A 13,349-nucleotide genomic window follows, 5' to 3' on the forward strand; every position below is an offset into this window, starting at 1 on the left:
ACAATCAAAGATATATAGAGAGTAAACGGAAACAAAACAAAAGAAAGAAAAAATTTATCTCTCGTAATTAGCAATATCTTCATATGTTCTGCTTAATAATACCATCTCTTAATTTTTAATTTGGCTGGACTCACAGTCATGGTACAATTTTTGAATGATGCTGCCGCCATCTGACAGAGATACACTACTGGCCATTGAAATTGCTACACCACGAAGATGATGTGCTACAGACGCGAAACTGAACCGACAGGAAAAAAATGATGTGATATGCAAATGATTAGCTCTTCATAGCATAGCATTCACACAAGGTTGGCGCCGGTGGCGACACCTACAACGTGCTGACATGAGGAAAGTTTCCAACCGATTTCTCATATACAAACAGCAGTTGAACGGCGTTGCCTGGTGAAACGTTGTTGTGATGCCTCGTGTAAGGAGGAGAAATGAGTACGATCACGTTTCCGACTTTGATAAAGGTCGGATTGTAGCCTATCGCGATTGCGGTTTATCGTATCGCGACATTACTGCTCGCATTGGTCGAGATCCAATTACTGTTAGCAGAATATGGAATCGGTGGGTTCAGGAGGGTAATACGGAACGCCGTGCTGGATCCCAACGACCTCGTATCACTAGCAGTCGAGATGACAGGCATCTTTTCCGCATGGCTGGACGGATCTTGCAGCCACTTCTCGATCCCTGAGTTAACAGATGGGGACGTTTGCAAGACAACAACCATCTGCACGAACAGTTCGACGACGTTTGCAGCAGCATGGACCATCGGCTCGGAGACCATGGCTGCGGTTACCGTTGACGCTGCATCACAGACAGGAGAGTCTGCGATGGTGTACTCAACGACGAACCTGGGAGCACGAATGGCAAAACGTCATTTTTTAGAATGAATCCAGGTTCTGTTTACAGCATCATGATGGTCGCATCCGTGTTTGGGGACATCGTGGAAGCGTGTATTCGTCGTCGCCATGCTGGCGTATCACCCGGCGTGATGGTATGGGGTGCCATTGGTTACGCGTGTCGGTCATCTATTGTTCGCATTGACGGCTGTTTGAATAGCGGACGTTACATTTGAGATGTGTTACGACCCGTGGCTCTACCCTTCATTCGATCCCTGCGAAACTCTACATTTCAGCAGGATAATGCACGACCGAATGTTGCAAGTCCTGTGCGGGACTTTCTGGATACAGCACATTCTCCAGATCTCTCACCAACTGGAAACGTCTGGTCAATGGTGGCCGAGCAACTGGCTCGTCATAATACGCCAGTCACTACTCTTGATGAACTGTGGTATCGTGTTGAAGCTGCATGGACAGCTATACCTGTACACGCCATCCAAGCCATTGTTTGACTCAATGCCCAGGTGTTTCAAGGCCGTTATTACGGCCAGAGGCGGTTGTTCTGGGTACTCATTTCTCAGGATCTATGCACCCAAATTGCGTGAATATGTAACCACATGTCAGTTCTAGTATATTTGTCCAATGAATACCCGTTTATCATCTGCATTTCTTCTTGGTGTAGCCATTTTAATGGCCAGTAGTGTAATTTTTATTTTATTGTTGTGTTCCCCAGATTTCAGCCTTAGGCCATTTTCAGGAACAAAAACTGGAACAAAACACAGAATTATAAATCACAAAAACAATAAACAGGGCAACCACAAAAAGTATTGTATAAGTAACATGATTCCTTACCTTATTTATTTGTCAAAAGACATCAGACTGGTATGAAATACAAGTCCTTGTCGAAAAAGCTTATCTCATCATACAGGCCTTACCTGCCACTAGTAAAAGTGAGAACTCTCTAAAACGTCTAAATATATTGCAGACTTTCATTTCTGGACTCTGCAGCACATTTATTATATGCAACTGCTAACCAATAAACAGGTATGCACCACACAATGATGCTTGAACGACAACTGACATAGGCATAGATGAAACGATCTTCCAAAGATCCTATCGGAGGAGAAATACAGGCGAATATGCTCCTGCAACTTCTAGCTGCCACGTCTTTCTCAGCACTTTTAAAACTTATCCTAAAAATTTTGGCACTCAAATATATTCACGCTCTTTTGTGGATGCAACTCTCGTCTTACTACCACAAGCTCCCCTAACTCCAACACATTCGCACCCACCAGCACACCGCCGTACGCCGCCCACACGCATTCACTGCCACTTTCCTGTTGTCACTCAGTAGCACAGCCTAACTCTTTGTCATTACCTCTTTGTGTCTCTCTGTCGTCGTCTCCTGCGTCACAGACACTCTCCTTCGTTCTGTCCTACTACTTCTGTCTTCTCTCAGTATCACTGTGTCCCTCTTGCTTTCTCTTACTTCTACTGTCTCACTCCTTTCTTGCTACTACTGCTGTTGTCTCTCATCACTGTCGTTATCTCTCTCTTACTCATGGTCATTGTCAACGGCCTCTCATTATCACTGGCTCTCACCCACCTCCATTTGCAAACAGAATGTCATCAGCATGTTATGCCCTTAGAATCCTATCCTCAGTGTGTAACATGCAGTGTCTTTTAGTTATATATTATTCATATTTACACTCAGTTCTTAGTTATGGCATTCTTTTTTGGGGAACAAAACATGATCACAATTTTCAAACTCCATAAAAGAGCCGTAAGAATAATAACCAAAAATACTAGTGGAACTCACTGTAAAGATCTGTTCAAAACACTGGGGATTTTAACTGCTCCATGTGAATACATTTACCAGTCAGTTATACACATGAATAATTACATTGGTAATGACTGCACAAATAGCTCTGTCCATGACCATGCAACAAGAGATAGACTTAACTTACATTTACCAAGAAAAAATAAACATAAAACTGAAAACAACAGTTTCTACTAAGGAATAAATCTGTACAATAAATTACCAAAAGAGATTAAAGAAATTGCAAAAATACACTTATTTATAAAGGCAGCTAAAAGTACCTGTTATGCAATACTTAGATTACGTAGATAAAACAGAGTAGGGGTTTGATAGAAAATGTTGTACGAATAAATAGTAATGATAATGATTATAAAACATCCAACATTCCACATAACACCTTCACCTTATGTTTTTTTCCTTCTTTATTCCTTTCTAAAAATACTTACCTCCAAGCTATGCATAGCGCAATACTAACAACACTTCCTCTTTGTGAGCTCAACATCTTACTCATTATGGAGGGATGCTGACTCAGTTTTTCAGGATAGCAAATTGGAAGTTGCGTTACAGAAAATGGCCCAGAGATCACCACTGTGTGTGTGTGTGTGTGTGTGTGTGTGTGTGTGTAGTGAGAGAAGTGTTATGAAACAATGTGTGTATAATGTGTGCAGTGACTGATAGATATGAGTGAACCATGTGGCATTACATTATTTAATAAGTTATTTGTAAAAAATGTATTGTACACCAGGAGTAAATCTAATGATTATTTCTAGCTAGAAGTCTGTAAATATATGTGTACACGAATTAGTTGATTTTAAATTGGTCTAAACTTGTAAATACTTTGACATGTCCTGCATACTTGTAAAAGAGATCTACAGATGATTAAAGCTACTACTACTACCACTACTACTACTACTACTACTAAACCTCCACTTCATTCCTTTTACTTTCCTTCACGTCCTTCTATCGGCATAAAGAGTCATGAATATGTTCGTATGCCATTTTGCTGAGAAAATTTTTAAAGGTGCTGAGTAAGGTAGAATGAGACAGTGGTACGTCAGATCTTGTGTAGTGTAGTGCTGCGTAGTGTAGTCCACAATCATAAATTACAAAATTTGTGTTCTAACAATGTTTCATAGCGTAGCAGCCAATTAGAGTGTACCTTGTGGATTAAGGATGAAAATATAACTGTGCGCCAGATGGGCAAATCGTAGTATGTGAACATTCATTTTATAAATTGCTATTATCATATTTCTTTTTATGCATAAATTATATGTTGATTTTTCCCCTAAAAACACCACAATATTTATAATGAAAAACGCATTTGAAATTATGTTAAAATATTATGTGCTATATTCATGCCATTCTCTCTGTTTCTGTGTGTACATAACAGGCTAAACAAAATAATAAATAAATGAATAAATTGCCACACTATCGAATGTGAAAATCTCGTCACGTGCAACAGCTGACAATAGAAGACTGCGATCGCGGAATGGGGCATGGAGTGTCGATGTTGGGTTGCCACGAAGAATGCTCTCAAGTCTTTAATTAGATCGTCTGGAGTGGTGAAGCTGTATTCCACATGAGAAATTTTATCAATCGACACAGTTGGCGTTTTTAACGATGCTGCCACCATTTTACTATGGCTATTTTCTTTGATTTTTATATGATCCTGATTTCGGCCTAAGTCCATTTTCAAGCCACAAAAACTGGAACAGACAACATAACTATAAATCACAAAATCAGGAAACATGATAACCATGAAAAATAGTGTATAAATACGATGATTCTTATTGATTCTTATTCGAATGTCAAAAGACATCAGACTGGTCACATAAGCCATATCTGTCATGAGTAAAAGTTAGAACATCCCCAAAAAGTCTAAATATATGGCAGGTTTCCACTTCAGGACGCTATAGCGCAACTGTCATATGAAACTGCTAACATGTAACAAGTTATGCGCCACAACTGACATGGACATAGATGAAAAGATCTTCCAAAGATCGCCTAAGAGACATCACAGTCTGCACAGTGCAATATGTGGTATGTTAGGGAACAAATTAGCTGAACTGTTCATTTTGCATGATTACTTTAGCATACGTTGGTACATAACACTTTATAGTCAGAGTCTTTTAATCAGGAGCCTATGAGCCATTTTGGCTCTCCCTTAGGAGCATTTTTCCGTCGGTTCCTTCTTTTTTCGCCCACAGCGGGGCATCTCGCTCATGTGAAAAGAACTTTATGGCCCAATAAAACCTTGATCGTTCACTTATGTAAAATTGAAATAACTCAAAATGAATTTTACACCTCAGACCGGATTTTATGTGCACAAAAATTTTACATGAGCAGTCACGTTATAAACTACGTTTAAGCTTCAAGCCGGATTTTTCGTGCCTATTTTACGTGTGCTAGTAGGGTAACTTCGAACCCCCGTATCTCGGAAACGGGTGAGGATATCAAGGAAATTTTCAAGGCTGTTCGGTATCGCTATCTTAGGAATATACCGTAAAAATTAGACAATTGGAATCTGCGGTTTGGTTTTGGTACCCAAAAAAACTAACATTCTGCGGCGTTTCTCGATAACGTATAAAGGTTTCTGAAAACTGGAAGATGGCATTTCTTTATAAATGTCTAGAGAATATAACGTTAGAATGTGGGCGATTTGCTGTCACCATTTACTTAGAATTCTCCTTCACCGGTTTTAAGTGCGCATTTGACGTGTGCGTGTAACTTAAATTTGAACATCTGTATCTCGGAAACGGATAAAAATATCAACAGAATTTCCATGATTTTTTGGCAATGGGATTTTAGAAATATGTGGTAAAGCTTTCAGCATTTGCAGTCCATAGCTGTTGTAGAATACCTGGCTCGCTTTTGGTACGTAACATTGAAAAAAAACTAGGGGCTTTTAAAGGAGTCGCTCAAGAACTAATGGCGCCTGCATAAGCCCCTTCTAATGCAAGAAGAACCAACCAATTTTATACAGTTGCATAAGCTGGAGGAAGTAAATGATATGCATAATTTAACCCCCCTACTCTTGGTCAGTGACACAAACACGATCCTTCTGTTGGGTATACAAATTTTCCTTAGCCCAAAGGCTATCCAAAAGATTTGACCTACCTTTGTGTCACCAACTGAACCCAATGTATGGGCCCCGGAAGAATCCAGTTTTTATGGTTGGCTGGTTGATTTGGGGGAGGGGATCAAACAGCGAGATCATCTGCCCCATCGGATCAGGGAAGGATGCGGAAGGAAGTCGGCTGTGCCCTTTCAGTGGAACTGTGCCGACATTTGCCTGAAATGATTTGGGAAAGTCACAGAAAACCTAAATCAGGATGGCCAGACGCTGAATTAAACCGTCGTCCTCATGAATGTGAGTCCAGTGTGATAACCACTGCGTTACCTCGCTCGGTCTGTTTTTATGCACGGCTTTTTGAATCATTTTAAGCAGCCCATGCTGTCGCGTGAGTATCGAATGCTGTGTAAAGCTCCTCTGACTACAGCCGCCTGTACTGTAGAAAATGTGCAAACGAGCGGTCGCCGAGAAGAAAAAGGAGGAAGGGGAGGCAGCGAGAGAAATGGAACATATGGCGAGTGAGGACTGCATGTCTGGTCAGTCAGCCAGATGTTTGCTGCTATATCGGTGCCGGTATGGCAACATGATCACGAATCGACCTGACGCGTACCTGTGCAAGCAGCCAGACCTTATTTCAAGACGTATATGTACTCACTACTTCCATTACGATTCCATTGATTTCAAAACTCCTACAGTTACTTTATAATATCCGTCTACTCTCGAGACACCCTGAATTCTACTAGTTAATTAAGGGGCTCCGGAACGCCCTATACTTGCAATGTAAAAATAACGCTTATAAATTACATCTTTCCTCACAAAGTATTTGAGGTAGGAAGTTGAACTTTTTACAGATTATTTATTGGAATATGGGCTACAACTTAACACAGGGATTTTACAAAATTTTAGTTCAGTTATTAAAGATGCTTTTTTTTCAATTGTAATGAAAATTCACAACAGTTTTTTGCAATTTTTTATTTATATATTCAAAAATATACAGTTTTTTGGAAAAAGGCTGTGTTACATTATGCAGAAGGTACTGTGTAACATTTACTGAAAGTTTGAAACAAATATGCTTGGAAGATCCTTGGAAAACATGTAATTAGTATGAGAAAATAAAAGTTACTTCATCGTCTACCAACTCCTCCTCCAGCTTCCTCTTGTTCCTCCTCCTGTTTACTCTTGCTTGTATTTCTAGACTCTTTACAGCCCTGTCTGCAACCCGAAGGCGTTCCTTGTCTAAAGCAAGCATCGCTCGTTGTTGTGTTCGTAGATTTTGCTACCATTTTCTTCAGTTGCAGTTACTGCAACACTGTTCCAAAAGGTGGTCATGTATGAACACTTATCACATTTCAGTTGTATTTCACTAGCAAGTCCTACGTGCTTTATTATGGAGAGTTCCAGACCAACTTCACTACAATGAATACATCTTACACAGTTTGAAAAAATTCCTTTGAGAACCGACATATCAAATATTTCATTCACATCCGATTCGCCCATAAAACATTCATAGTTTTCACTCATTGAACCAAGCTTCTTCTGTGAAGTATTTTCTTTCCCACTTTGACTGCTATGGGCAGGTGTACTTGAGAGGTTAGGTTCACTCACTTGGTTATCGTCTTTATTGTTTACAGCAATAACACATACCTTTGGCTTTCCAACATTTCTCCTTTTCTTAAAAGCCTTCAGAGGATTTCTAATAACTTTACTTTTACTCATTATTATACTTCAACAAAACAGAGACTCAAGAAACAGAATTAATTACGAATATTTTCGAGATAACGACAGAGTAAATAAACATGAAACAATCGACAATCACACCAGCGATATATATTGAACCATCACAGGTTAGCCACAACACATAATTTATCTCACATCACTAAAATGTACCTGATGAACACGGACGTTAATAATAACACCATTTGACAGCAGTTTAACAGCGCCACAGTCGGTCACGCCCATGTAGAACACATTTCAAAAAATATTTAAAAATAGTTGTAGTCTTCGGAATTGAATAAATTATATATCTATTAAAAGGTAATAGTCTGCAGATTCAGAAAACGCAAAAAAGTAAAAATTGAACTTTTCATGATTTTGAGCCTTTCCGGAGCCCCTTAATATACAAAGTGAAAAGCACTTTCCTGGGGCACGACAGCAGCTACTTCTACCCGTATCATGGTCTCTGCATCCAAGAAAACCTGCTGCATTCTCCCTACCGAGAAATTACCACGGTGAAGAGCGTCTTAGAAGTTGTGCATCGTAGCGCTTCCTCAACAATTTCACAAAATTCCTTATTATTCTTCATTCCTCGTTGAGCCTTGTGGGGGTTGACTATGCTGCAATAATCTCAGGTGTGATAATATTCGGGCATTATGGTGAACATTCCAACTGGGCTGAGAATGACGTTGAATCATGCCCAGTCCTGCACCCTCCAAGTTCCTCAAGGGACTCAGGCACCTGAATAAGAAAGTATGCTGAATCTTCATCCTGCAATTACGACCATAGGCTGTTCCCCGTTTACAACTGCTCTGCAGAATGGAATATTCTGGACACCAGAAAGCCACGTTCGCCCTCTAAGGACAGCGATATAATGCAGATTCATCGTAGAATACCGCTGTTTAACGGGACACGACATTTGGAAAGTGCGGCAGGCTGCAGCTCGCTACATCATGTCCTCGTCAAATAACTGAGTGACAAATTTCTTTACAAATTCTTTCCTCTTCAAACGTCCCCTTTGTGGTCATGTACTGTTCAGCACGGTATTTGAAGTTGAGGTGTTATTTAGCGGATGCACATCACTGCAGCCTGCTCAGTTCACTGCGCGATGGTGGCACACTTTCCCTCTGGTTTTTCTTTACTTCCACTGTTCGACGTGTCATTCAGAGAACCTCAATCAACCCATGTCTCTCCCAATTAGGCAGGGTTGGCACCTCTCCTAACCGATCTCTTAAATACATCCATTATCTCTGTCCTTGTTTTACTTGCTGTGTAGGAGATGGACACAATTTTAACTTACAGCGAGCCTGCAAGAAACACACCAATGGTGAGAGGCAAGCACCCCAGTGGTGAGACAACATGTCTCACCCAAATCAAGCACCCCAAATGTGAGAGGCAAGGAGTCTCACTCAAATCAAGGTGAGACACAAGGTGACTCACTCAAATCAAGCACTCCAGTGGTGACACGCAAGGGGTCTCACCCAAATCCGGCACCCCATAGGTGAGAAACAAGGGGACTCACCCAAAACAAGCTCCCCAAAGGTGACAGGCAAGGGGATTCACACAAATCAAGCTCCCTAGTGGTGAGAGGACAGGGGTCACACCCAAATCAAGCACCCCCATGAGTGAGAGGCAAGGGGTCTCACCCAAATCAAGCACCCCAAAGGTGAGAGGCAAGGGTTCTCACCCAAATGAAGCCCCATGAAGGTGAGAGGCAAGGGGACTCACCCAAATCAAGCACCCAGTAGTGAGGCCAGAGGACTAACCCAAATCTATCATCCCATAGGTTAGAGGAAAGGGTTCTGACCCAAATCAAACACCCCATAGGTAGGGAAGAGGGCTCACCCAAATGAAGCATTACAAAGGTGAGAGGGAAGGGGTCTCACCCAAATCAAGCACTCCAAAGGTGAGAGTCAAGGGGACTCGCCCAAATCAAGCACCCTAGTGGTGAGAGGACAGGGGTCTCACCCAAATGAAACACCCCATTGGTAGGCAAGAGGTCTCACCCAAATGAAGCATCACAAAGGTGAGAGGGAAGGGGTCTCACCAAATCGCGCACTCCAAGGGTGAGAGTCAAGGGGACTCGCCCAAATCAAGCACCCTAGTGGTGAGAGGACAGGGGTCTCACCCAAATGAAACACCCCATAGGGAGGCAAGAGGTCTCACCCAAATCAAGCATCACAAAGGTGAGAGGGAAGGGGTCTCACCCAAATGAAGCACCCCAAAGGTGAGAGTCAAGGGGACTCGCCCAAATCAAGCACCCTAGTGGAGAGAGGACATGGGTCTCACCCAAATCAAACACCTCATAGGTAGGCAAGAGGTCTCAACCAATTAAGCATCACAAAGGTGAGAGCGAAGGGGTCTCACCCAAATGAAGCACCCCAAAGGTGAGAGTCAAGGGGACTCGCCCAAATCAAGCAACCTAGTGGTGAGAGGACAGGGGTCTCACCCAAATGAAACACCCCATAGGTAGGCAAGAGGTCTCACCCAAATCAAGCATCACAAAGGGGAGAGGGAAGGGATCTCACCCAAATCAAGATCCCCAAAGGTGAGAGTCAAGGGGACTCGCCCAAATCAAGCACCCTAGTGGTGAGAGGACAGGGGTCTCACCCAAATGAAACACCCCATAGGTAGGCAAGAGGTCTCACCCAAATCAAGCATCACAAAGGTGAGAGGGAAGGGGTCTCACCCAAATCAAGCACCCCAAAGGTGAGAGTCAAGGGGACTCGCTCAAATCAAGCACCCTAGTGGTGAGAGGACAGGGGTATCACCCAAATGAAACACCCCATAGGTAGGCGAGAGGTCTCACCCAAATCAAGCATCACAAAGGTGAGAGGGAAGGGGTCTCACCCAAATCAAGCACCCCAAAGGTGAGAGTCAAGGGGACTCGCCCAAATCAAGCACCCTAGTGGTGAGAGGACAGGGGTCTCACCCAAATGAAACACCCCATAGGTAGGGAAGAGGTCTCACCCAAATGAAACACCACAAAGGTGAGAGGGAAGGGGTCTCACCCAAATCAAGCACCCCAAAGGTGAGAGTCAAGGGGACTCGCTCAAATCAAGCACCCTAGTGTATGAGAGGACAGGGGTCTCACCCAAATGAAACACCCCATAGGTAGGCAAGAGGTCTCACCCAAATTAAGCATCACAAAGGTGAGAGGGAAGGGGTCTCACCCAAATCAAGAACCCCAAAGGTGAGAGTCAAGGGGACTCGCCCAAATACAGCACCCTATTGGGGAGAGGACAGGGGTCTCACCCAAATGAAACACCCCATAGGTAGGCAAGAGGTCTCACCCAAATCAAGCATCACAATGGTGAGAGGGAAGGGGTCTCACCCAATTCAAGCACCCCAAAGGTGAGAGTCAAGGGGACTCGCCCAAATCAAGCACCCTAGTGGTGAGAGGACAGGGGTCTCACCCAAATGAAACACCCCATAGGTAGGCAAGAGGTCTCACCCAAATCAGGCATCACAAAGGTGAGAGGGAAGGGGTCTCACCCAAATCAAGCACCCCAAAGGTGAGAGTCAAGGGGACTCGCCCAAATCAAGCACCCTAGTGGTGAGAGGACAGGGGTCTCACCCTAATCAAACACCCCGTAGGTAGGCAAGAGGTCTCACCCAAATCAAGCATCACAAAGGTGAGAGGGAAGAGGTCTCACCCAAATCAAGCATCCTAAAGGTGAGAGTCAAGGGGACTCGCCTTAATCAATCATCCTAGTGGTGAGAGGACAGGGGTCTCACCCAAATGAAACACCCCATATGTAGGCAAGAGGTCTCACCCAAATGAAGCATCACAAAGTTGAGAGGGAAGGGGTCTCACCCAAATCAAGCACCCCAAAGGTGAGAGTCAAGGGGACTCTCCCAAATCAAGCACCCTAGTGGTGAGAGGACAGGGGTCTCACCCAAATGCAACACCCCATAGGTAGGCAAGAGTTCTCACCCAAATCAAGCATCACAAAGGTGAGAGGGAAGGGGTCTCACCCAAATTAAGCACCCCAAAGGTGAGAGTCAAGGGGACTCGCTCAAATCAAGCACCCTAGTGGTGAGAGGACAGGGGTCTCACCCAAATGAAACACCCCATATGTTGGCAAGAGGTCTCACCCAAATGAAGCATCACAGAGGTGAGAGGGAAGGAGTCTCACCCAATTCAAGCACCCCAATGGTGAGAGTAAAGGGGACTCGCCCAAATTAAGCACCCTAGTGGTGAGAGGACAGGGGTCTCACCCAAATGAAACACCCCATAGGTAGGCAAGAGGTCTCACCCAAATCAAGCATCACAAAGGTGAGAGGGAGGGGGTCTCACCCAAATCAAGCACCCCAAAGGTGAGAGTCAAGGGGACTCGCTCAAATCAAGCAGCACCCCAGTGGTGAGAGGAAAGGATACTCACTAATATCCTGAAGGGAACAGAAATGTGATACACACACGTGATTGTTCCAGACACTGGAACAGCTAATCACATTGGACTGTACAGTCAAATTTGCAACACTATATTTCGAACATAAATATCAAACATTAGAAAACGAAGGCTTACATTTTCATCGTAAACGAAATGTAAAATTGAATGCGTCGTCTCTTAATTGCAAAAACAGGCATTTGTCCATTACAGTGCCATCTACCACAAATGGAATACAATGGTCTGAGTGAACCCTTCGTATCTTTTATGATGTAGAAACCGAATATGCAGTAAAATGGCTAATTCACGTTTGAAAATATAAAGCTGACACCTTCTATGTAGGAGGGATGGTTTGTAGTTGCCATTAGTAGCATAGACAGAGGCCCCCTTCCTACTTATTAACTTTTGGCCTATAACATTCTTTTCATATGATGCACCATTTTCGAGATATTGAGATGTCCTAAGTTAATACAAACTTCCTATACAAATACTAGTCCCACCTCCCGCTTATTTGCAAGGCAATGATAGACAGATGGTAGCATAGTCAGAGGCTCCCTTCCTATTTATTAACTTTTGACCTATAACATTCTTTTCATATGATGCACCATTTTCGAGATATTTAGATGTCTCAAGTTAATACAAACTTCCTATACAAATACTAGTCCCACCTCCCGCTTATCTGCATGTCGCATGCGAAATTAAAATCATCTTCTGAAGACGAAACATATTGTTGGTTCAGTGATACACCAACTGAAAACGTACCAGGGGCCTACAGCAGCCCATTTGAGTGAGTCTCTTAATACGTTGGCCTTACGCAGTGCTTGTATTTCGAAATGTTGCAAGGAACACATCTTGTTTTTAGAACACCAAGTTTCTATTACCATTATGTGACTATTGGCAAAGAATTTTAAAGGTACTCTACAAGCAAGAAATAAGACTCATGCCAGATACAGCAAGTTGTGCACACGAACTGGCGTTATATACATACATAACTGTCAGGGGCAGAGTGACGTTTACACAGTGATAACACGACCAAGAAACATAATTCCACTGGCAGGTGGCCATAGTGCTCCCTTAGTGATGCTATCCAGTATAAAGTGACAAACTAACATTTAAGTGCAACAATTTTAAAAAATATGTAGTCATATACTCAGAAAGATAGAAAATTCCAATGTAAAATATATATATAATGAATTTGTGGCTTATTAGCGTCAATATTGCGGACATAAAGATTTTGAGAGAATTTTACATAAGTAGATTTTTTATTTTATTTTATTTATTTATTTTTTTAATTACAGGGGTATTTACTGTGTACTCATTCCCCAACAACAAAAATTGCAAAATTTGTAACTAATTATTAAAGTAAGAACACAAGAAAACAAAAACAGCATTACTGCTGGCTTATGCAGGCCTGTGTAACACGCCTACAAACTGGAGACAATTTTATTATACGTAAGTAAAATTTAAACAAATTTAAAAACACACAGACATGTCAATATAATCATCTA

Source organism: Schistocerca serialis, chromosome 5 (genome assembly GCF_023864345.2).
Source record: "Schistocerca serialis cubense isolate TAMUIC-IGC-003099 chromosome 5, iqSchSeri2.2, whole genome shotgun sequence".
Classification (NCBI taxonomy): domain Eukaryota; kingdom Metazoa; phylum Arthropoda; class Insecta; order Orthoptera; family Acrididae; genus Schistocerca; species Schistocerca serialis.